The sequence below is a fragment of the Hyla sarda genome, chromosome 5 (genome assembly GCF_029499605.1).
Source record: "Hyla sarda isolate aHylSar1 chromosome 5, aHylSar1.hap1, whole genome shotgun sequence".
In the NCBI taxonomy this organism is placed as follows: domain Eukaryota; kingdom Metazoa; phylum Chordata; class Amphibia; order Anura; family Hylidae; genus Hyla; species Hyla sarda.
In genome coordinates, this window is record NC_079193.1 from 229,653,757 (window position 1) to 229,677,623 (window position 23,867).

The window sequence follows — 23,867 nt, forward strand, 5'->3', positions numbered from 1 at the left end:
TTTTCCAGCAAGATGGCGCAACACCACATTATGGGTGTCAGGTCCAAGCATTCCTAGATGAACAGTTTCCTGGAAAGTTAATTGGTCGTCGTTAGCCAGTTGAATGGCCCCCAAGGTCTCCCGATCTGACCCCCTTAGACTTTTATCTTTGGGGTCATCTGAAGGCAATTGTCTATGCTGTGAAGATACGAGATGTGCAGAACCTGAAACTTCGGATACTGGAAGCCTGTGCTAGCATTTCTCCTGCGGTCAGTGGCGTAGCTATAGAGGTCACAAGGGTCGCAATCGTGACCGGGCCCCATAGCCAGGGGGGCCCGCAGGGCCCCCCTGCGCCTTCACTATACTATATGCTGCAGCAACAGGTCCCGGGCCTGCCGCTGCCAGCACTTTTTTTAAACCGCCCAGGCCCTGTTGCTGCAGCAGGGTCAGACGGACAGGCAGAGGGCTGATGAGAGCAGTACAGGCAAGCACGTGACCTGTCACAGCCTCTGACCCCGCGCGATTTATCCCCTGCAGCTGTCAGTGAAAGGAGCAGCAGACTCTCCAGCTTCACACTGCAGCGCCGCTCAGGAAGGTGAGTAGAGCTAGGTTGGGGGGGGGGGTGTAATGGGGGGTAATGATGATGAGGAGTATGGGGACGGGGGGTGTAATGATGAGGAGGAGGACGGGGAGGGGGTGGGGGGTGTAATGATGATGAGGAGTATGGGGGGTTGTGATGATGATGAGGAGGACGGGGAGGGGAGGGGCCAATGGCTGCCAATGGCTTCTTTGGCATGCTGAGACATGCTGAGACTTGCAATAGCTGAATGGCTGTCCGGGCATGCTGGAGGAACACTGGAGCAGTCGCCCATAGCAACCAATCAGATTCCAGCTTTCATTTAAAAAAAAGGTCTTTGAAAAATGAAAGCTGAAATGTGATTGGTTGCTATGGGCGACTGCTCTATTGTTCCTCTGCACAAGGTTGGATAAATCTCCCTTATTATTCTTGCCATGAAAGAGCAACAGGAACCTCCTGTAGGAATGGAGACAAGCATGATTTCATTTACATGGGACTGTATATTGTTGGTATAGGAGTGATGTCATTTACATGGGACTGTATATTGGTGGTATAGGAGTGATGTCCTTTACATGGGACTGTATATTGTTGGTATATGAGTGATATCATTTACATGGGACTGTATATTGGTGGTATAGGAGTGATGTCCTTTACATGGGACTGTATATTGTTGGTATAGGAGTGATGTCATTTACATGGGACTGTATATTGGTGGTATAGGAGTGATATCCTTTACATGGGACTGTATATTGTTGGTATAGAAGTGATGTCATTTACATGGGACTGTATATTGTTGGTATAGGAGTGATGTCATTTACATGGGACTGTATATTGGTGGTATAGAAGTGATGTAATTTACATGGGACTGTATATTGGTGGTATAGGAGTGATGTCATTTACATGGGACTGTATATTGTTGGTATAGGAGTGATGTAATTTACATGGGACTGTATGTTGTTGGTATAGGAGTGATGTCATTTACTTGGGACTGTATATTGTTGGTATAGGAGTGATGTCATTTACATGGAACTGTATATTGTTGGTATAGGAGTGATGTCATTTACATGGGACTGTATATTGTTGGTATAGGAGTGATGTCATTTACATGGGACGGTATATTGGTGTTATAGGAGTGATGTCATTTACATGGGACTGTATATTGTTGGTATAGAAGTGATTTCATTTACATGGGACTGTATATTGTTGGTATAGGAGTGATGTCATTTACATGGGACGGTATATTGGTGTTATAGGAGTGATGTCATTTACATGGGACTGTATATTGTTGGTATAGAAGTGATTTCATTTACATGGGACTGTATATTGGTGGTATAGGACTGATGTCATGTACATGGGACTGTATATTGTTGGTATAGGAGTGATGTCATTTACATGGGACTGTATATTGGTGGTATAGGAATGATGCCATTTACATGGGACTGTATATTGGTGGTATGGGAGTGATGTCATTTACATGGGACTGTATATTGGTGGTATAGGAGTGATGTCATTTATATGGGACTATATATTGTTGGTATAGGAGTGATGTCATTTACATGGGACTGTATATTGGTGGTATAGGAGTGATGTCATTTACATGGGACTGTATATTATTGGTATAGGAGTGATGTCATTTAAATGGAACTGTATATTGGTGGTATAGGAGTGATGTCATTTACATGGGACTGTATATTGTTGGTATAGGAGTGATGTCATTTACATGGCACTGTATATTGTTGGTATAGGAGTGATGTAATTTACATGGGACTGTATATTGGTGGTATAGGAGTGATGTTATTTACATGGGACTGTATGGTGGTGATAGGGGAGGGATGTTATTTACATGGGACTGTATGTTGGTGGTAGAGGAGTGATGTTATATACATGGGAAAGGACTTTGGGGTGTGGGGGGGAGTTCAGGGGAGCATGAAGAGGACTTACAAATCTAGGGGGAAAGAGGGTGGAACAAAGGAATCGGGAGGAAGATTTATATTATGTTCGGTGTACAGCGTATAGCAGGGTTATATTTAGAGGCTACAGTGTGTGGTAGTATTTTACTCAGGTGGTAAAATGTGTACCTGTATTATATTCAGAGGGTACAGTGTGTGGCAATAATATATTTAGAGGGTGCAGTGTGTGGAAATAATATATTTAGAGGGTGCAGTGTGTGGCAGTATTATTTTTAGGGGGTACAATGGTTAGCAGTATTATATTCAGGGGGCACAGTGGTTGGCAGTATTATATTCAGGGGGTAAAGTATTTGGCAAAAATCTAATGATTACTGTCTTCATACAGAGGATAATTATCTGCTGACAAATTAAGGAACCAATGATGTCCGGGTGTCCGACTCTGCAGAGAAGATGTAGCTGGAAGAAGTCCTGACGTCTGGACCGGATGAGGAAGAAAAGGAAAGACGTCACTCAGGTCACTGATATTGTGTGTTCTCCTGACTGTCCTATCAGAGTTGTAGTCAGTTGTATGTTATGCAGTGATGATGACTGTACTCCAATCTGTGGCTCTCCAGCTGTTGCAAAACTACAACTCCCATAAATCCTGAGGCTCTTCAGACACGATGGGAGTTGCAGCTTTCCAACATCTGGAGAGCCACTTGAACAAAGGGGATTGGTGGAGGTCCCATTAGTTGGACCCCCACCATAAAAATGGACTGCTTATTTTAAAATGCCCTGGCCTATTTTTGGTCCCAGTCAGTCCCTGTCTGTAAGTCCCCTTTTTCTCCTGACTCTGTCCCATCTGTGCTGTAGTCACTGATATCTTTGTGCGGCTGAGGCCGAGTAAGAGGGTCGTCAGGGATTGAGAAAGCAGGTCGTCGGGGGGGAGGGGGGTATGGGTAGGGGGGCCCAGGACAATTTTCGCATCGGGGCCCTGTGGTTTCTAGCTACGCCCCTGCCTGCGGTGTTGCTATCAGTGTGTGAAGAGTGGGAGAAGAGGGTTGCATTGACAATCCAACACAATGGGCAGCACATTGAACACATTTTATAAGTGGTCAGAAACTTGTAAATGACTCATGAAAGTATAAAGTTACGTTAAAACCAAGCACATCGTTGTTTTTCTTGTGAAATTCCCAATAAGTTTGATGTGTTGTATGACCTCTTCCTATTGAAAAAACATAAGTTGGATTAAAAATGGCCGACTTCAAAATGGCCGCCATGGTCACCACCCATCTTGAAAGGTTTCCCCCCTCACATATACTAATGTGCCACAAACAGGAAGTTAATATCACCAACCATTCCCATTTTATGAAGGTGTGTCCATATAAATTGCCCACCCTGTACTTCATTTATTCAACAGTGTCCCTATATTCATAATGCATATCATTTCTGTGCATACAGATTTACCAGCTGGGTGACCAGTTAATGGCAGAACCTTTGTACAGAACTAACACTGTCACCTTTATTTCCTATAGAGTATAAACTCTTGTGAGGGCTAGCACTCCTTTTTCAATTTATAACTAGTTTGTTACTGGATGTTTGGATTTTTTTATACATATACCCTCTGAAATGTAAAGCGCTAAAGAACATGTTGGTTCCTTATGAATAAATATTATTTACATCTATATAAATTACCCTGTGCAGTATGTTAGCATCATGGCTCCAATGGCATGTTTGACAGATCCATTTTGTTAATGGGTTCAACAAATCTCGTAAAAAAAAAAAAAGATCATGATGAACTAAATTAGAACTAACCTAAACTGTTGTTTAAAACTAAATGATGACATCTTGGTGTTGCTTGGTGTATGCTTTTGGACAACTGCAAGCTGCATTATAATGGTCATTATTTGGGAATAAAACATGGTTTTATTATTGTTATTAGGTATACCTCTCCCTACTATATCATTTTACAAGATATATTTGATTTTGTTTTGTTTGTATCAACAAAGTTTACTGTTGGTTTACTGTAATAATAGGCATTGTGATTAGTGTTGAGCAGCATAGGCCATATTCGAATTCGCGAATATTCGCGAATATATGGACGAATATTCGTCATATATTCGCGAATATTCGCATATTCGTTATATTCTCGTTTTATTTTCGCATATGCGTAAATTCGCGTATTCGAAAATTAACATATGCGAAAATTCGCATAAACGAAAATTCGCATAAGTTAATTTTCGCATATGCGAATTTTCGCACGCCAGTCTCACACAGTAGTATTACAGCCTTCTTTACACCACACAAGCTGGAAGCAGAGAGGGATGATCACTGTGATGTGTACTGTGAAGAAAAAAAAAAAAAAAAAAACAATATTCGTAATTACGAATATATAGCGCTATATTCGCGAAATTCGCGAATTCGCGAATATGCGATATTCGCGAATAATATTCGAATTGCGAATATTCGCGAGCAACACTAATTGTGATCTGTTTTAAACAGCAAAGCATTTAGGTGGATAATGTGATCATTTTCAGACAACAGAATTTTTGTTGTAGCATAGACAGACCCATTTTACTGAAAACATGATTAAAATAAATTATGCTGCCTTTTTGTACTGACAAAGTAATAGTCAAACTGGGCATTGGTCTATACATATTAAGCCTTGAATACAACTGATGGAATCAAACCAAAACAGCTCAATAGAAAAATGTCAACACATAGATGGAACACTGATGAGATATTATGCCACACTGCTTTAAACGATAGGATTATACTCAATAAACCATGAAACTGCTAATCTGGAGGAAATTGTTTGTGCATATTGAAGAGTAGTTGACTGCTTTCTGGGGAAAGCCATTAATAAAATAATAGCAACTAGGTACTTAGACCATGTCTGAAGAGCAAGATCCGACTCTATATAATTATAATAACAATGATGTCAATTGGAATGTGAGTTTAAAAAAAAAAACTCAGATCTGGTTTTCTAAGTTACTGTAACACTCATGTTTCAGAAGACAGGAACTCCGGTGGATGTGGATCCGCTGGACCTGTGTGGCAGATGACTTGGACCCTACCAAGGAGTGGAGTCTAAGGCACCGCTGGTTTTCACCAGACCCCGCCGCAAAGCAGGATGGACTTGCTGCGGCAGGCGGCACCCAGGTCGCTACCCCTGGCACAGCTCGACCACACAGGCTGCTGAGGAGATGCGAGGCACAGGAGGGATAAGGCATAGTCAGGATAGCAGAAGGTCAAGGCAGGCGGCAAAGTAGCATAGTCAGGATGTAGCAGGAGGTCAGTAGGCAGGTGGCAGAGGAGCAAGGTCAAGTCACAGAGCAAAGGATCAGATGGTAAGGAAATTCTCAGGAATGCTTTCTCTCAGGCACAAGGCAACAAATATCTGGCAGGGGAGTGAGGAGGGTGGAGGAATGTTAATTACACTAATGAGCGCACTGGCCCTTTAAATCTTAAAGTTCTGGAGCACGCACACCCTAGGGGATGGGGACACATGCGCTGGAGCAGAGGCTGGGGCAGGAGAAGCACCAGGTGAGTGACAGACTGGAGCTCGCATGTGGGTGTGTCCCGCAAAGCGAGTCCCAGCCCTGCCGGCAGCAGCAGGTAACAGGACCATGCGATCACGGCCAGCATGTGCGGCCGGAGCGCATAACGTAACAGTTATATCATACTAAAAGTTGTTACCTTTTTATGTCACAAGCCATTGGTATCTAAGAAACCCCATGTCATATCCCACAAAAAAATTATATGTTACTCAGAACTTAATCCTGATCATGTACATATAATTTTTGTGTCTAGCATCTATATTTCTCTCACAAATAACTTCTATCTGTTGCTCACTTGGTTTGTCATTCTGTGCTTTGGAAGGACTGTGTCCTCACTCGGCTTGACTTGTCTTCCTCCCTGAGTCCACTGTGCTGTGCTGGTCTCTTCATCCAATCACTGCAGGCTGTTTTGTAACTTCCTCCTTTCTGTTTTCAGGCAGGAGTCTTATAGGACAGGAGTGAGCACAGAGGAATGCTAGTCCCACCCTCACTTACTCACTATATTTCCACCTGTGCTTGAGTTTGGATAAAGATGCTGCTGCTGCCAGTCAGGATTATTTTCTGGATGGCATGGGAACCATGTTTTTAAGCCATTATTTCTATAAAAAAAAAAAAAAAAAAAGAAAAGAAAAGAAATACAATTTTCCTATTAAGTATGTTAGAAAGGTTAATATTTGACGTGTACAATATATTAAAATTCTTTGAACATTTAAATATATATATATTTTTTAAATCAACTGTTGCCAGAAAGTAAAACCGATTTGTAAATTACTTCTATTTAAAAATGTTAATCCTTCCAGCACTTATCAGCTGCTGTATGCTCTACAGGAATTTCTTTTCATTTTAAATTTCTTTTCTGTCTGACCACAGTTCTCTCTGCTGACACCTCTGTCCATGTCAGGAACTGTGCAGATCAGGAGGAAATCCCCATAGCAAACCTATCCTGCTCTGAAAAGTTCCTGAAATGGACAGAAGTGTCAGCAGAGAGCACCGTGGTCAGACTGAAAAGAAGTTCAAAAAGAAAAAAAACTTCCTATGGAGCACACAGCAGCTGATAAGTACGGGAAAGATTAAGATTTTTAAATAGAAGTAATTAACGAATCTGTTTAACTTTCTGGCACCAGCTGATTTTATAACATTTGTTTTCCACTTGTTTCCACCGGAGTTCCCCTTTAACCTCTTTAAAGTGAAGGAGGTTTAAAGCAAATTGTGGCTGCACTTGATTAGTAACTCTTCCCTCTCAAAATGGGACCCTAAGCTGCAGACCTATGTATTAGACATGTGCACAACCAAAAATTTTGTTTTGGTTATTTTTTTCGGTTTAAAATTTTTTCGTTCTGTTGAACCTTCGGCATACAGTAATTCGTTTTATTCTGTTTTCAGATGCATTCATATATTTTTTTCTGGTTCTATTCGGAAACTGTTCGGCTTTCGGATGAATTCGTTATTTCAGATCTATTCATTATACATGTCCTTAGTTTTATTATAGTTTTTGGATGATTTTGTTATTCGTTTTTATGGTCATTGGAGATGGAGGTTCCTTTTTTAATAAAATTTTGTACGGTATTATTAAAAAAAACTAAAATAAAAAAGATTCAGTAGTGAAGGAAAAAATTGTATCTAACGAAATTTATCTTTTTTGTAACACATTTTTTACTAATTTTTAAGCAGGGATCAATTTATGTGGACAGGCAGGGCACTTCCTGTACCAAGCATCGGCCTGACGAAGCGTTTTGGCGCATAAACGGTCCGTCGCCGCTCTTTGTACCCCCGCGTCCATTCCATCCTCCTCTGCATGTATCCCGACTGGTCAATATGATCAATAAAGAAGCCATTTACTTACCTGGTGAGTGCTCCGCTATTATCTTTTCGTGTGATTGCACTAAAAATGTAGCCGACAATAATAAAAATGTAGTGTGTGTGTTTTTCACTTTTTTTCTTTATTTTTAACATTTTTTAGGTAGTACTACTACTCCCAGCATTGAACGCATTGTTCCTTGATGGGAGTAGTAGTACCTGTACTAATTGACAGATCGCCGGGGTTCGTTGTGATCCTCCTGTATAATGTATAGATGCGGCCGGCTGCTCTTCTATGGTCCCCTACACTGCCGTATATATACACCTATTCATATTTCCTGCAGAGATATGATTGGCCAGATGGTTCCAGCCAATCACAACTCTCTGTGGGATATAGGAATATGTGTATATATACATCAATATATGTACAGTATATTTATATGTATATATGTACATCATAGAAGAGCGCCGGCCGCTTCTATACATTATACAGGAGGATCACAGCAGGTGTCAGAAGTGATATCCACTGTGATCTTTCCTTAACTGCAGGTACTACTACGCCCAACATGGAGCACACTCTTCTCCATGCTGGGAGCTGTAGTACCTGCATTAATAGACAGATCGCAGCGGGTGTCAGAAGTTACACTCGCTGCAATCTGTCTATTAATGCAGGTACTACAGCTCCCAGCATGGAGAAGAGTGTGCTCCATGTTGGAAGTAGTAGTACCTGCAGATAAGAACAGATCACAGATGGTATCACTACTGACACCCAATGTAATCGTCCTGTGTATTGCAGAGATGGAGCGGCTTTCTCCTGCGCTAGCATTTCTGCACAATACTCCGGCCGGTCACTCACTCATTCATATTTCGCTCAGAGCTGTGATTGGCTGCAACCATCCGGCCAATCCCCACTCTGGGCGGAAAATATGAATGAATGATGTTCTATTCACATCACTGGCCGGAGTATAGTGCAGAGATCCGAGCGCTGTATAGAGCCGCTCCACATCTCTACTATATTATGGACGATCGCAGGAGTCAGGAGTGACACCCGGGGCGATATGCCTATTAGTGTTGCTCGCGAATATTCGCAATTCGAATTTTATTCGCGAATATCGCATATTCGCGAATTCGCGAATATTCGCGAATATAGCGCTATATATTCGTAATTACGAATATTCGTTTTTTTTTTTTTTCTTCACAGTACACATCACAGTGATCATCCCTCTCTTCTTCCAGCTTATGTGGTGTAAGAAGGCTCTAATACTACTGTGTGAGACCGGCATACGAATTTTTGCATATGCGAAAATTTACATAAGCTATTTTTCGCATATGCGAATTTTCACATATGCTAATTTTTGTGCATGCGAATTTTCGCTCATGTTAATTTTCACACATGCGAATATTCGCATATGCGAAAATAAAACGAGAATATTGCGACTATGCGAATATTCGCGAATATGACGAATATTCGTCCATATATTCGCGAATATTCGCGAATTCGAATATGGCCTATGCCGCTCAACACTAATGCCTATTAGTATAGGTACTACTACTCCCAGCATGGAACAGTCTGTTCCATGCTGGGAGTAGTATTACTACCTAAAAAAATTTAAAAATAGAGAAAAAAAAAGTGAAACACACACACTTTATTAAATGGTCCCTTGCTTCAAAATGAAAACAAATTTTGTTTTAACAAAAATAAAATTTGTTTTTCACAATTTAGCAGGCATGTACAATTCGTTTTGTTACGAATTCGGATTCATTCGGATGTAAATATTTTGTACATTCGGATCAATCCGAATGTACGAAATATGAACAATTCGGATGAAAACGAATTACGTCCGAAACGAATTGCACATGTCTACTATCTATAAAGTTTTCAAAAATTTAAAAGGGGTACTACGGTGGAAAATATTATTATTTTTTTAAATCAACTGTTGCCAGAAAGTTAAACAGATTTGTAAATTACTTCTATTAAAAATATTTACCCTCACAGTACTTTTTAGCAGGTGTATGCTACAGAGGAAATTGTTTTCTTTTTGAATTTCTTTTTTGTCTTGTCCACAGTGCTCTCTGCTGACACCTGATGCCCATATGAGGAACTGTCCAGAGCAGTATAGGTTTGCTATGGGGAATTTTTCCTGCTCTGGACAGTTCCTGATACGGGTATCAGGTGCCAGCAGAGAGCACTGTGGTCGAGACAAAATAGAAATTCAAAAAGAAAACCATTTCCTCTGTGGCATGCAGCTGCTAAAAAGTACTGGAAGAGTGAAGATTTTTTTAAAGAAGTAAATTCCAAATCTGTTTAACTTTCTGACACCAGTTGATTAAAAAAAAATGTATTCCACTGGAGTACCCCTTTGAGCTTTGAGGACACAGCTCACTTTGGCCTTGAAGACACAGTAAATTTTCATTTTTGCGTTTTTGTTTTTACCTCCTCACCACTCCTAGTCCAAGCTACTCCAGACTGTAATTGTGATTGAAAAATTTACTTCAGAATTATTACACCATGGTGCTAGACAAGTTTAAAAATCACTTTCTTTATGAGCAAGGACTGGCAACAGGAACAAAGTATTAAGTTTGTGCATATATGTAATGTATGCAGTGGGCAAAAAAGTATTTAGTCAGCCACCAATTGTGCATGTTCTCCCACTTAAAGGGGTACTCCGCCCTTAGACATCTTATCCCCTATCCAAAGGATAGGGGATAAGATGTCAGATCGCCGGGGTCCCGCTGCTGGGGACCCCGGGGATTGCTGCTGCAGCACCCCACTATCATTACTGCGCAGAGCGAGATCGCTCTGCCCGTAATGACGGGCAATACAGGGGCCGGAGCATCGTTATGTCACGACTCCGCCCCTCGTGATGTCATGGCCCGCCCTGTCAATACAAGTCTATGGGAGGGGGCGTGGCGGTCGTCACGCCCCCTGCCATAGACTTGCATTAAGGGGACGGGCCGTGATGTCATGAGGGGTGGAGCCATGATGTCACGCTGCTCCGGCCCCTGTATCGCCCGTCATTACGCACAGAGCGAACTCGCTCTGTGCAGTAATGATGGCGGGGTGCCGCAGCGGCGATCCCCGGTGTCCCCAGCAGCGGGACTACGGCGATCTAACATCTTATCCCCTATCCTTTGGATAGGGGATAAGATGCCAGGGGCGGAGTACCCCTTTAAAAAGATGAGAGAGGCCTGTAATTTTCATCATAGTTATACCTTAACTATGAGAAACATAATGAGGAAAAAAAATCCAAAAAACAACATTGTCTGATTTTTAAATAATTTATTTGCAAATTATGGTGGAAAATAAGTATTTGGTCACCTACAACAAGCAAGATTTCTGGCTCTCACAGACCTGTAATTTTTTCTTTAAGAGTCTCCTCTGCCCTCCACTTTTTACCTGTATTAATGGCACAAGACACCTGTCCACAACCTCAAACAATCACACTTCAAACTCCACTATGGCCAAGACCAAAGAGCTGAACCACAAAAATCCCAGAACCACACAGAGGGACCTAGTGAATGACCTGCAGAAAGCTGGGTCCAAAGTAGCAAAGGCTACCATCAGTAACACACTACGCCGCCAGGGACTCAAATCATGCAGTGCCAAGACGTGTTCCCATGCTTAAGCCAGTAAATGTCCGGGCCCCTCTGAAGTTTGCTACAGAGCATTTGGATAATCCAGAAGAGTATTGGGAGAATTTCAAATGGTCAGATGAAACAAAAGTAGAACTTTTTGGTAAAAACTCAGCTTGTCGTTTTTAAAGGAGAAAGGATGCTGAGTTGCATCCAAAGAACACCATACTTACTGTGAAGCATGAGGGTGGAAACATCATGCTTTGGGGCTTTTTTTTCTGCTAAGGGACCAAGACGACTGATCTGTGTAAAGGAAAGAATGAATGAATGTATCGTGAGATTTTGAGTGAAAACCTCCTTCCATCAGCAAGGGCATTAACGATTAAATGTGTCTGGGCCTTTCAGCATGACAACAATCCCAAATACACCGCCCGGGCAACGAAGCAGTGGCTTTGTAAGAAGCATTTCAAGGTTCTGGAGAGGCCTAGCCAGTCTCCAGATCTCAACCCCATAGAAAACCTTTGGAGGGAGATGAAAGTCCATGTTGCCCAGAAACAACCCCATCACTGCCCTAGAGGAGATCTGCATGGAGGAATGGGCCAAAATACCAGCAACAGTGGCCTAGATTTATCAAACTGTGTGAGAGAAAAAGTGGAGTGATTTCTCTGCAACAACCAATCACAGCTCACCAGAGCTCCTTAGCTGAGCTGTGAGCTGTGGGGAAATTCCTCCACCTTTTTCTCTCACACAGTTTGATAAATCTCCTTCAGTGTGTGAAAACCTTGTGAAGAGTTACAGAAAATGTTTGACCTCTGTCATTGCCAACAAAGAGTATATAACAAAGTATTGAGATTAACTTTTATTATTGACCAAATGCTTATTTTCCACAATAATAAGCAAATAAATTCTTTAAAAATCAGACAATGTGATTTTATGGATTTTTTTTCTCATTATGTCTCTCATAGTTGAGGTATACATATGATGAAAATTACAGGCCTCTCTCATCTTTTTAAGTGGGAGAACTTGCACAATTGGTGGCTGGCTAAATACTTTTTTTGCTCCACTGTATATTTAATATTAGTGCTCTGATTGATTTAGAATTCAGATCCATGTTTCCCTCTGCTGCTGCTGTTGAATATTATGCCTTGTTTTGTTTATTTGGATGACACCATTACATATCTGACCGAAAACACTACACTACATCTCATGTAAGAGAAGGTTATAATTGTTATTTTCTCTCTGCAGCAAATATTTCTGTCATTATACCACCGTTCCAAGATGGTCACCTATATTGAAAAAACTGAGACATTTTTACTGTGTTGATGATAACTTGCCACAGTATCTTGAACACCATGGTGAGAAGAAGGTGCCAGTGTTATTGAGTGCCATGGAGGGAAAGATTTATGCTGTGCAGTCTGACGGCCCCTATGAAGTCGGCTGAATGCAACTATGCAGATCATATCAAAATCATAAAGAAGCACCTGCCATCGATTGGTAAACAAAATTTAGATTTTGCAAATATAACCAAATTAATTGTGAATCTTTTCTGGCCTATATGGCAAAACTGAAAAGACTGTCTGAAAATTGCCCGTTTGCAGCACGTCGCAGTGATGCTTTGAGAGATTATCTAGTGTGTAGGATTGTGAAGAAAAACATCCAGAAAAACTTTTAACAGAGCCCAATTTAACATTAAAGACGGCGCTGGACATAGCAACATCAATGGAGACAGGCGAGAAAGAGAGGTACAGAAGTTTCAGTCAGAAATGAAGGTGAGCATAAATAAGCTCCCAGGAACAAACAAAAAAATATACTAAGGCATATTAATCAACAGAATCAACAGTGGAAAACATGGATCCTAAATCAATCACAGCACTAATATTCACAATGGTATTCAATATATTCATTACAAATATTTACATATATAGCACTAAACATATGGTGAAAAAGATGATTTTACTCTATATAAGGCTAGCTTCACACTACGTTTTGTAACTACAGTTCCCGTATACGGCTGGGAAGAGGAAGGGGCGGGGCTTAATCGCGACACCCGCACTCCGCCGTATAGGGGAACCGTATTTAATGCATGTCTATGAGCCGACCGGAGTGAACCGCAGCCTCCGGTCGCCTGCTTTTTCGGCCGTATGCGGTTTCCCGACCGCCGGCAAAAACGTGGTCGACCGCGTTTTTACCTACGGTCGGGAAACCGCATACGGCCGAAAAAGCAGCCGACCGGAGGCTGCGGTTCAGTCCGGTCGGCTCATAGACATGCATAACATATGGTTCCCCTATACGGCTGAGTGCGGGCGCCGCGATTAAGCCCCGCCCCCCCTCCTCCCAGCCGTATACGGGAACCGTAGTTACAAAACGTAGTGTGAACCTAGCCTAACCCGTTGCCACCTTGTTACGTATGGTAAAATCGAATGACAGGTTCCCTTTAGAATTCTGAAAAGTTTGAATTTGCTCCCAACCATCCCACAAATTGAATGTGGCTCTAAAGATATAAAAGAATGGGAACCTTTGTCGTAGGGAAAGAAAAAATGGGTAGATTCCCAAAGAGTCTGCCTACTATCTAATACCAATTTTGGAGCCAGTAGCATATAGCATGTAAAGAGATTGGTAATGGGTATGGCTACAGAAGGGCTTTGAATTTTCATTGCCGCAATAAATTGTCTTGCATATTCTACCTGTAAATGGAGGGAATGTCCCTATTTAAAGAGAAAGTTACATATAGCCATTCTTGAATTCAACTGATGGCCTACTCCTCATGATAACTGAGAAAGAGTCCAAATTATCTAAAGGCATTGAATACATAAATGCACACATTTAATGTACAAATTACAAACAAAAAAAATGGTTTAACAAACATGGTGCAGAACCCTTTATATGGGAAGCATAAGAGCTGTCACTCAACAAGAATCCACATGTTTTTATCCTAGAAAGGCCTACTGATGTCATAGAGGGGGAAATGCCCTGTTTGATTAGGAGAGGAGCAAGCTGAGTCTGGCGAACCCAGTCTCACTCAGAAGTTTGGGGTCACAGAGCATTGGAACTATGCGAGCCTGGCAACGGTGGTATAACAGCAAAGGAATGGGAAATACACTGCGTTTTGGCACCTGAATAAATAGAGAAAGTACAAGAACACTGAGATAACGTCAGGGTAGCCCAGAATGCCTTGCAGCTAGCAGAAGATCACATGACCCCAGTTTAGTCAATTATTGCTTGTAATATATGACACACAGCTCCCAGGCCAATCAGGATACTTTATGTACCTTTATTTTACTGTTAAAAAGCTTACAAAATCCACTAGTGCAGTGTGTTTTTAAACAAGTTGTTAGTTACCATGGGCTAATGCATGTCACTGTAACTTAGCCTTAAAACCTCTTTAAAACTACTTAAATACATTCCTAGCAGGACTTTAGACCTCTTAAGCAGTGTTATAAACATGTTTGAGGCTTATTGCGTTGTCAGTTCACAGAGAACCTGTTAGCTGAAAAATTAACTATATCAAAAAGTTGCTGAGAAATATTTTAGTGTGAAATTTGACACTAGCATCATACAGTCCATATTGGCATGTATTACTGCAATAATGTCATCTACCAGTCTAAAGTATCTATCGGCCTCTAAACTTGCTTCACCATTCCGAAGTCTCCATGAGAACCAGCTGTTAAGAGCAGAGCCACACATTACTCAGTTGAAGGCCTGGCTAGACGATAAGGAGATGGGAGCACCGGGCCAGTCAGCTGTGTCCCTGGCACTCACACTTCCTTATCGTGGGACATTTAAATGGGCAACTGCTTCTCTCAGATAGCAGTGATTTGTTTATTTCTAGCCTTCAATAACATTCCTTGTACTATTTAGCTTCCCTTGGATCCTGTTTGTTCCCTGACTCTGATATGGACTTGACTTATTCCCCTGGTTTGAACTCTACCTCTTCATTGTTTTGTCCCTGGTTCTGAATTTGAACTGCATTGCCCTTCTGTTAATGACCCCCCTTCACTTGTTTTCTGGTTTTCCTGTTAGAGCCCTGATTTTGTCTTTTATTTGCCCTTTTATATACTAGTTTGACTTTCCACAGATCCCTGAGCACTTAGCCCAATGTAGAGACTGTCATCCTATTTAGGACATATTTTCCAAGTAGGTAGGGACTGTGAGCAAGACAGCACCGACCCCTACTTGACTTTACAATAGATGGTCACAAATCATAACTCTTATGGCGTGAAATATAGCAGGAGATTGAGATCCATAAATTGGTCCTGAGCCACTGATTGGGGGGGTCACTGCCCTATTGGATAGCTAGAAATGTTCCTTTTCAAATCTTCTTTAGATTGGACAATGAAATAAGTAGCATTTAGGCAAATCTTACACAGTAGAAGTAGTACTCAGAGTAATGCTAAACAGAAAAATGCAACCATATTGTTAAAGGGTTTTCATTGGTGCACCATTTATATGTAATCTGACTCCTGAATTCAACGAAGAGGCTACACTTGCCTCCCCTGCTCCTGCTGCTCTCAAATATTCTAATCGCCCATGTTGACCTCTTCTTCTGATGTTTCATGCCTTCGGGAACTGCCCATTCAGCCCAGTATTTGGCTGAGCTGAACAGGAATATTTGACAGCAGCAGTGAGGGAATGTTGGAGGGGAGTATAGCCTCTTTGTCGTTTTCCCTGCATCACAGGCCAGATTACAGATGCTGCAGCCCAGAAAACCCCTTTAAATAAAAATTACTAATACATAGCCAAATGTCTCCACAAACGGGTAACCCATCAACTGCCAAACCATATGAAAATGAATGAGGATTTTGTAAAGGCCTAAGCCCTTTCATTATATGGGTTGTCCGGGATTTGAAAAAAAAAAAAAGCTTTTTTACAAATATACTCTTTTATGTGATACTGCATCTCAGCTGAATTAAATGTTAGGAAACCCAAAAAAAATTACTAAAATTGCACTAAAATAGAACTCATTCAGCAAAAACAAGCTATCATGAGCTATGTTGACAGAAAAATAAGAAAGTTATAGCTCTTGGAAAGTGGACAGGGTTTTTTTATATGGAAAATACTTTTATTGTGCAAAATTTAAAACATACATAAACAACTGATACAGTACATAACTGATACTGTCATATGCAAAGTGAATTGTAGAATAAAGTTGAAATGATGATGACAAAAAAAAGAAATGATAATGGTGGCATATTATTTTACATTTTTTAGCCCACCACAAAAACAATGAATAAAAGTTAATGAATGAGTTATAGATACCCCAAAATGCTATTGAAAAATACAACTTTCCAAAAGTATCTTTTATTGTACAAAAATACTAAAGAATTAGTGTGAAGGCGTTCTAAGTGCGGCCAAAATCTGATTTTTTTACTTTATTTTGCCTGGAGTAAAACTCTATTTTGGAGAAGAAAATAAACACAGAGCTGCCAAATTCAAGAACACTGGAGCATTCTTCCAAAAGTTTATATTTTTATTTTATTAAGGAAAAGGTGATCGCCACAATTTTCAGGACTGGACAGTTACCTTCGTTCCCACTAATACAGTTACAAAGACCCAAAACTTTTTCAGTGTATACTGTTACTGATAGATACATGTGTTCCAAAATAACCAAGCATTACAGTGTTGGAGGAATTTATATCACCTGAGAAAGGTGAGATTAAAAAATGAATGGGGCAATGTGTCATTAGAAAAATAAGGTCTGCTTTTCATCCAGAAACAGCACCAATTGTATATTCTGGATGTTTCCTGAATTGCAAATTAGTGTTATACAAGTGAATGTGGAGGATTGTTAGTAACATACAATATTTTTGTGGTTATATAATGCATACTTAAAGCCAGCATTGAGTCATACCACAAATTTGTGGAGAAATTCATCTTCATCAAAAAATGTACAGATTAATTTCATAATTTTAATATAATGAGAGGCCCACAGATGGGAATATATTTCATTAGCTTGAACTCCCATTAATCATTAAAATAAGGGGGATGGCATACTTCTGAGAGTGATGGTTCTACAGCTTACGCGGTCACCTTGGACATCCTCCTGGTGAGGGAACCAGCTAACCGGCTTAATCCCTTAAGGAGACAGCCCACTTTGGCCTTGATGACTCAAGGAATTGAAATTTTTGCATTTTCACTTTTTTCTCCTCTTAAAGAAAACTTTTTTTTTTTCAACACAGTGCACTTTATGGTAAAAATAATATGTTCTCTTTATTTTGTAGCTTAATGCGAATAAAATGCTACCCAATTTATACTGTTTTTCTATTATTTTACTACTTTAATAAGTAGTTTTTTTATCTTTTGATATGCAGGGATGTCTGGAGGCTCATTTTTTGCACCGTGATCTGTAGTTTTTCTCGGTACTGTTTTTATTTTGATGGGACTTTTGGATCATTTTTTATAAAAAAAATTTCTGATATATGATATGATTTGTATTTTTTGGACTTTGGTATTCTTTTGACATTTGCACCGCTCACCGTAAGTGATCATTAACATAATATTTTAATAAATCAGACATTTCCGCACGTGAGGATACCAAGTATGCTGATTTTTTAAAACATTTTCTCTCTTTTGTTTCGTAAAATGTGAAAAGAGAAGAATTTTATTTTTTATGTGAGGAAGGGCTTATTCACTTATCTTAAACTTAAAAAAAAATGTTTTGCACTTTTTTAGTCCCCACAGGGGACTATTTATCACAATCTGTAGATTTCAAATACTGATCAGTGCTATGCATAGCAATGATCAGTGTTATCTGCGATCTACTTCTCGGGTCTGCTCGAGCACACCAGAGAAGAAGTCCCCATGATGACAACAGGAGACAGGTAAGGAGACCTCCATCGATGCCATGTGCAATCAAATGAGCCACTGCCACCGCCGCCACTGCAACCACATTGATCACGGCATTGGAGGGGTTATTGGTCGACATCAGCCTGATTGCTGATGTCCGCATTACCAGCTGATAGCAGCCAGAACCTGTGGTCCATGATGCGAACGCAGCATGCCTTAGTTGCTTCATAGCCGCAATGGGATGAAGTTCGTACATGTAAGTCCCGGTGCGCTAAGTCCCAGACACCCAGGACATACCTGTACACTCTGGGTCCTCTAGGGGTTAAACGGGAACTCTGGTGTAAAACTTCTTTTTAATTATTGCTAGGCTGCCAAAATTTTAAAAGAATGATCCTATACTTGGTGTTGGAGTTTGACATTGGCTGCTGCAATGTCCCACCTCGACCGGGGATTGGCATTGTGACATATTAGGCCCCGATTCCATAAAGAAAATTAATGCTAGGGCTCAATAGGTCACACTGCCGCTTAGCTAATTTGAGTGGTGCATCCGTTTACAGAGCACACTTTGCTTTACAAGATGAACCAAGCAGTGCTGATTGGGCATCAACCCATTTCTGGACCTGAAGACTCCGCACCCTAACCAATCAAAACTTCTGGAATTTCACTATATTGTCAGATATTTGTTTAAAATAATATTAGCCAGCCCTTTAACAATGCAATGACAACATTTCTAGAATGCAAAATATTTTTGTATACCAAACAACTGTCATGCATTATGGTCTAATTTTGTATTAGATTAAATCAGATGACATTTTTAACAAGTGAAAGCTTTAAGATTTGGTTTAATATATTTAATTTGTGTTTCTATCCTGTATTTACAGACATTAATATGCATTGGTAATAAATGCATTAAAAACTTTCTATCAATGTTTGAAAGAAGCATAACATAGATCCCAGTTTATTGCATTCACAATTATGCACCCTTTTGGATCAAAATGTTTGGTATTCACTGAATAGGAAGTCATTATTATCCAGCTTATGAAAACTGTATATTTATAACTGCGATATTCATCTGCCAAAGATGGCTTCTTCACTGTGAGGTCTCAGGTGTAGGATTCATAAGCCAGTGTCACAGCTAGAACAGGTGCCTATCAATGTGTACATAGCAATTAGGCCTAAATGTAAAACAGTTTTTTTTTCTTTCATGTTTTTTCTACTAAATCCCTATCTGAGGAAAAGCCCAGGAATAAATAGTTGTTATAACGGCCAAGGGTATTGTGTAGCATTATAGTCTCCAGCTGGGCTATTACATAGACGGGTGAAGAATACAAGCACCTGACAGATGTGTTCTGTTAGCTTCATTAGGAAAGAAACAAAGAAACTCCTCGATTAATAGTGGTGTAGCTCAAGGGGGAGGGAGAGCATGGAAAAGCTGGGAAGAATCTAGCCTGTTATTTGAAGAGACACAGAAAGCTTTTAAAGGGGCAAACATTTTATTCTGTTTTTTTCACTAAATGTGTTGGAAAGGAAACATTTTAAATAGCCGCAGTTCTATTTTTGGCAACGCCATTCATAGGCAATCAAAGCCTAAATCTCTCTCTTTTTTTTTTATCTGGGAAGAAAATGTGTAACTTTTCTTTAGAGCTTGTTGGATTAAAAGATTTTTTTTCGCCTAGCTGTCCTAGATTTAGGTATTTCAAAAATAACGATAGAACTCCAAAGTATGGACGGGATACACGGGCGCTCAACAACCAGGTAGCAGGATAAAATGTTTATTCACCCATAATGCAACGCGTTTCACAGCACAGCTGCTTCATCAGGCATCACATAGATTTAGGTATTTGGACCTGAAATGACTATAAAAAACATATTATTGGCTTGTCTGGTATTAAGTAATGCAAGACCACCAGCTGACGTTCTAGCAACTTATCATAGATAATATAAACTTTTTCTCTTTTCTTCTGCATAGTTCTCTTGTGGAACCAATAGGAAAGCTTTGAGGACCGGATGCCCCAGAATTTAAATAATAATTCAAACATAATTTGAAGGGATTGGCTAGTATAGATGATCTCTGTTTGTATAATAGATTCACTTATAATAAGTTGATCAAAGGATGTCTAACTGCTGGGGTAGTATTAATCACCTATAATCTATGGGGGAACCCAGCAGTAAGTAGCAACACAACAGAGGAAATAAAGTATTACACTTTACTTAACTAAACTAACTGTTCTGTTTACATTATACGTGGATGCCCTAGGTCCTATGAGATTACATTTTTTTACAACAGTTCCCCATTTTATGTTCAAGATGAATGCAAGAAAAAATTTTTCCTACTCTGATGGTACATTCACACATACCGTATCCACTACAGATCTGCTGTGGATTTGCAGAGGCTGCTGCTGTCCATATGCTCCCAAAAATATTTATTAACTCCTACTGCCACTATACCCCATAAATAAATACTATCTCCCACTTTAAAGTATATAGTACCTCCCACTGTGCCTCCTGAGGCATATATAAACATCCATTGTGCTCTTTAAATAAATATTAAAGGGGTATTCCAGGAAAAAACTTTTTTTTATATATATCAACTGGCTCAAGAAAGTTAAACAGATTTGTAAATTACTTCTATTAAAAAAATCTTAATCCTTTCAGTACTTATGAGCTTCTGAAGTTAAGGTTGTTCTTTTCTGTCTAAATCCTCTCTGATGACACCTGTCTCGGGAAAAGCCCAGTTTAGAAGCAAATCCCCATAGCAAACCTCTTCTAAACTGGGCGTTTCCCGAGACAGGTGTCATCAGAGAGGATTTAGACAGAAAAGAACAACCCTAACTTCAAAAGCTCAAGTACTGAGAGGATTAAGATTTTTTAATAGAAGTAATTTACAAATCAGTTTAACTTTCTGGAGCCAGTTGATATATATATATATATATATATAAAAGTTTTTTCCTGAAATACCCCTTTAAATCCCACTGTACCCCCTAAAATAAGAATTAACTCCCACTCTTCACCCTAAAATAAATATTGACTCCCACTTTGCCCCCTATAAAACAGACATTGATTACTGAACCTGCGCCCCCTGACAATAATCATCTGTCTTCATCCCAGGGTTGCCTAGGATGCCCCAAATTGTCAAGAAGGCTGCTGAGGACTACTTTGGACCTGCTAGTGCTTGATCATTAAGTTGTTTCACTGTCCTAAGCACACTGATACAATTGAGGTATAGCTCAGGTACCTTCAGCTGAACCTTAAGATTAAAGATTATTCACAATTGCTGTTTGTACATTGCAACGACCTAATACACTCTGTTTAACGTTTCCAACCTTTCCTACAAGTAAATGTAAGCAGTGCATCAAGGACAGGGCTACTATAATCTGAACTATGAAATATGTTTCAGTTGATGAATGAGGCACTACTCATACCTACAGTCTTCCTAAATCTCAATTTGAGAAGTTATATTATTTATGGTCCATTGTCAGGTAACAGTAGACAGTGACTCATGCTACCACACAGATCTGTTGTATGGCCATGTGCATAAAGCCTATAAGCCATATCAAAGAAATATAGTTTAAATAAGGATACTTTGCGCTGTAACCTCATATCTGGGATATACAGGTGAAACTCGAAAAATTAGAATATCGTGCAAAAGTTCATTTGTTTCAGTAAAGCAACTTAAAAGGTAAAACTAATATATGGGAGAGACTCATTACATGCAATGCAAGATAGTTCAAGCAGTGAATTGCCATAATTGGGAGGATTTTGGCTTACAGTTCATGAAAACCCCAAATCCCCAATATATTATATGATCTGAGGAGCCATGTCATCTGCTGGTGTTGGTCCACTGTGCTTCATTAAGTCCAGGGTCAATGCATCCGTCTACCAGGAGATTTTGGAGCACTTCAGGCTTCCTTCCACAGACGAGTTGCATTACTGAAATAAATTAACTTTTGCACAATATTCAAATTTTTCGAGTTTCAACTGTATGCTATATGGTTCCCAGCTTCTGAGTCCACAAGATGCACTGAATTATGTGAAATGGGACCTCAGAACTAAGTTGTCACTTCTCTGCCAGCTGGCCAAAATAAAATGTAGTATTTATTCCTGTCAGGGAATTAAAGGAATACTCCAGTGGAAAACATTATTATTATTTTTTTTAATCAAGTGGTGCCAGAATCTGGAAACAGATTTGTAAGTTACTTTTCCTGTTCTGAACAGTTCCTGATACGGACAGAGGTGTCAGCAGAGAACACTGTGGACAAAAAAAAAAAAAAGAAATCCAAAAAGAAAATAACTTTCTCTGTAGTATATAACAGCTAATAAGTACTGGAAGGATAAATATTTTTTAATAGAAGTAATTTACAAATCTGTTTAACTTTCTAGCACCAGCTGATTAAAAACATTTTTTTTTTCCCCCCATAGTACCCCTTTAAGGAGTCCACTGAGATGGAACAGGTACATTTTACACAAGGAGGCTTTGACTTCATTGTAGGCAATTACCTATAGGGGTAACAGCAGTCCCACATAGCTAATAGCAGCCCCCCTCTCAGAAGCAGCTTCCTCTGCAATATTAAAAATAAAACCTATACTCACCTTCCCTGCCAGCTCCTGCACTAGACAACATAGCTTCTTCTCTTCCTCCACACTCTGTGATCCGAAGCATGAAGATGTCAATCCTGCCAGAGTGCAGAGGAAGAGTTCGGCTTCTTGTGACTGCATTCTGTCAAATGAGCATAGCATTTAACATTTAAACGTGTCAGTAAGATTTGTTTCTAGTTAAATGTGGCCCTGGCAGCTGCTGCGGTCCTGTCTGTACTCCACCCCACCCCCCCCCTAAAGGTATCCAGGGAATGTGCGATTCTTGCTATACCTTAGGTACGCCACTGACAGGATACTGTACGTGTACATAAAGGGGATATGATCCACTTATTCAAGTATATAAATGTCCAGTATAAAAATATGGGAAAAAACAGTTTGAGATAAAATAAAAAGACTGAAAAAACAAGGGTGCACTCCCTCCATCTGGAGAAAAAAAGGTTAATTCTCTAGGGGCGATTAGGCTTCTTTACCAAAAGAACTGTGAAATTATGGAACAGTCTACCTCAGGAACTGGTCACAGCAGGAACAGTTGAGGTCTTCAAAACAGGGTTAAATACATTCCTAGAAGAAAATAACAGTAACACATATGGAGAAATACAGACTCCCACCCCCTACCCTTTATTTACTCATACCCCTTCCCAGCAGGAAGCAGATGGAAGGCCACACCAAGGAAAACACTAATGCTCCATAAATAGTTGTATTTCTTTCTGGAGTTCTTTTCAACCTGATCACAGTGCTCTCTGCTGACACCACTGACCATATCAGGAACTGTCCAGAGAAGGAGCAAATCCCCATAGCAATCCTATTCTGCACTGGACAGTTCCTTATACGGACAGAGATGCCAGCAGAGAGCACTATAGTCAGACTGAAAAGAAAGAAATACAACTTCCTGTGGATAATACAGCAGCTGATAAGTACTGGAAGGATTAAGATTTTTAAATAGAAGCAATTTACAAATCTGTTTAACCTTGTGGCACCAGTTGATGTAAAAAATAGTTTTCCACCGGAGTACCCCTTTAAGGACCAGGGGCGTACCTGTACGCCCTCCGTTTCTCTGGTCACCGCCGCACACCACCGGACAGTGATCGAAACGGGATGCCTGCTAAAATCATT

General features: G+C 40.1%; 1 long non-coding RNA gene across 1 annotated transcript; it reads left to right on the forward strand.

Moving 5' to 3' along the window:
* The first annotated feature begins 496 nt into the window (after window positions 1-496).
* Window positions 497-13,083, forward strand: LOC130273851 (uncharacterized). Its single transcript, XR_008844142.1, has 4 exons — window positions 497-574; window positions 2,852-2,980; window positions 7,677-7,851; window positions 12,621-13,083. It is a non-coding gene; the product is annotated as an uncharacterized LOC130273851 (long non-coding RNA).
* Window positions 13,084-23,867: the final 10,784 nt, after the last annotated feature.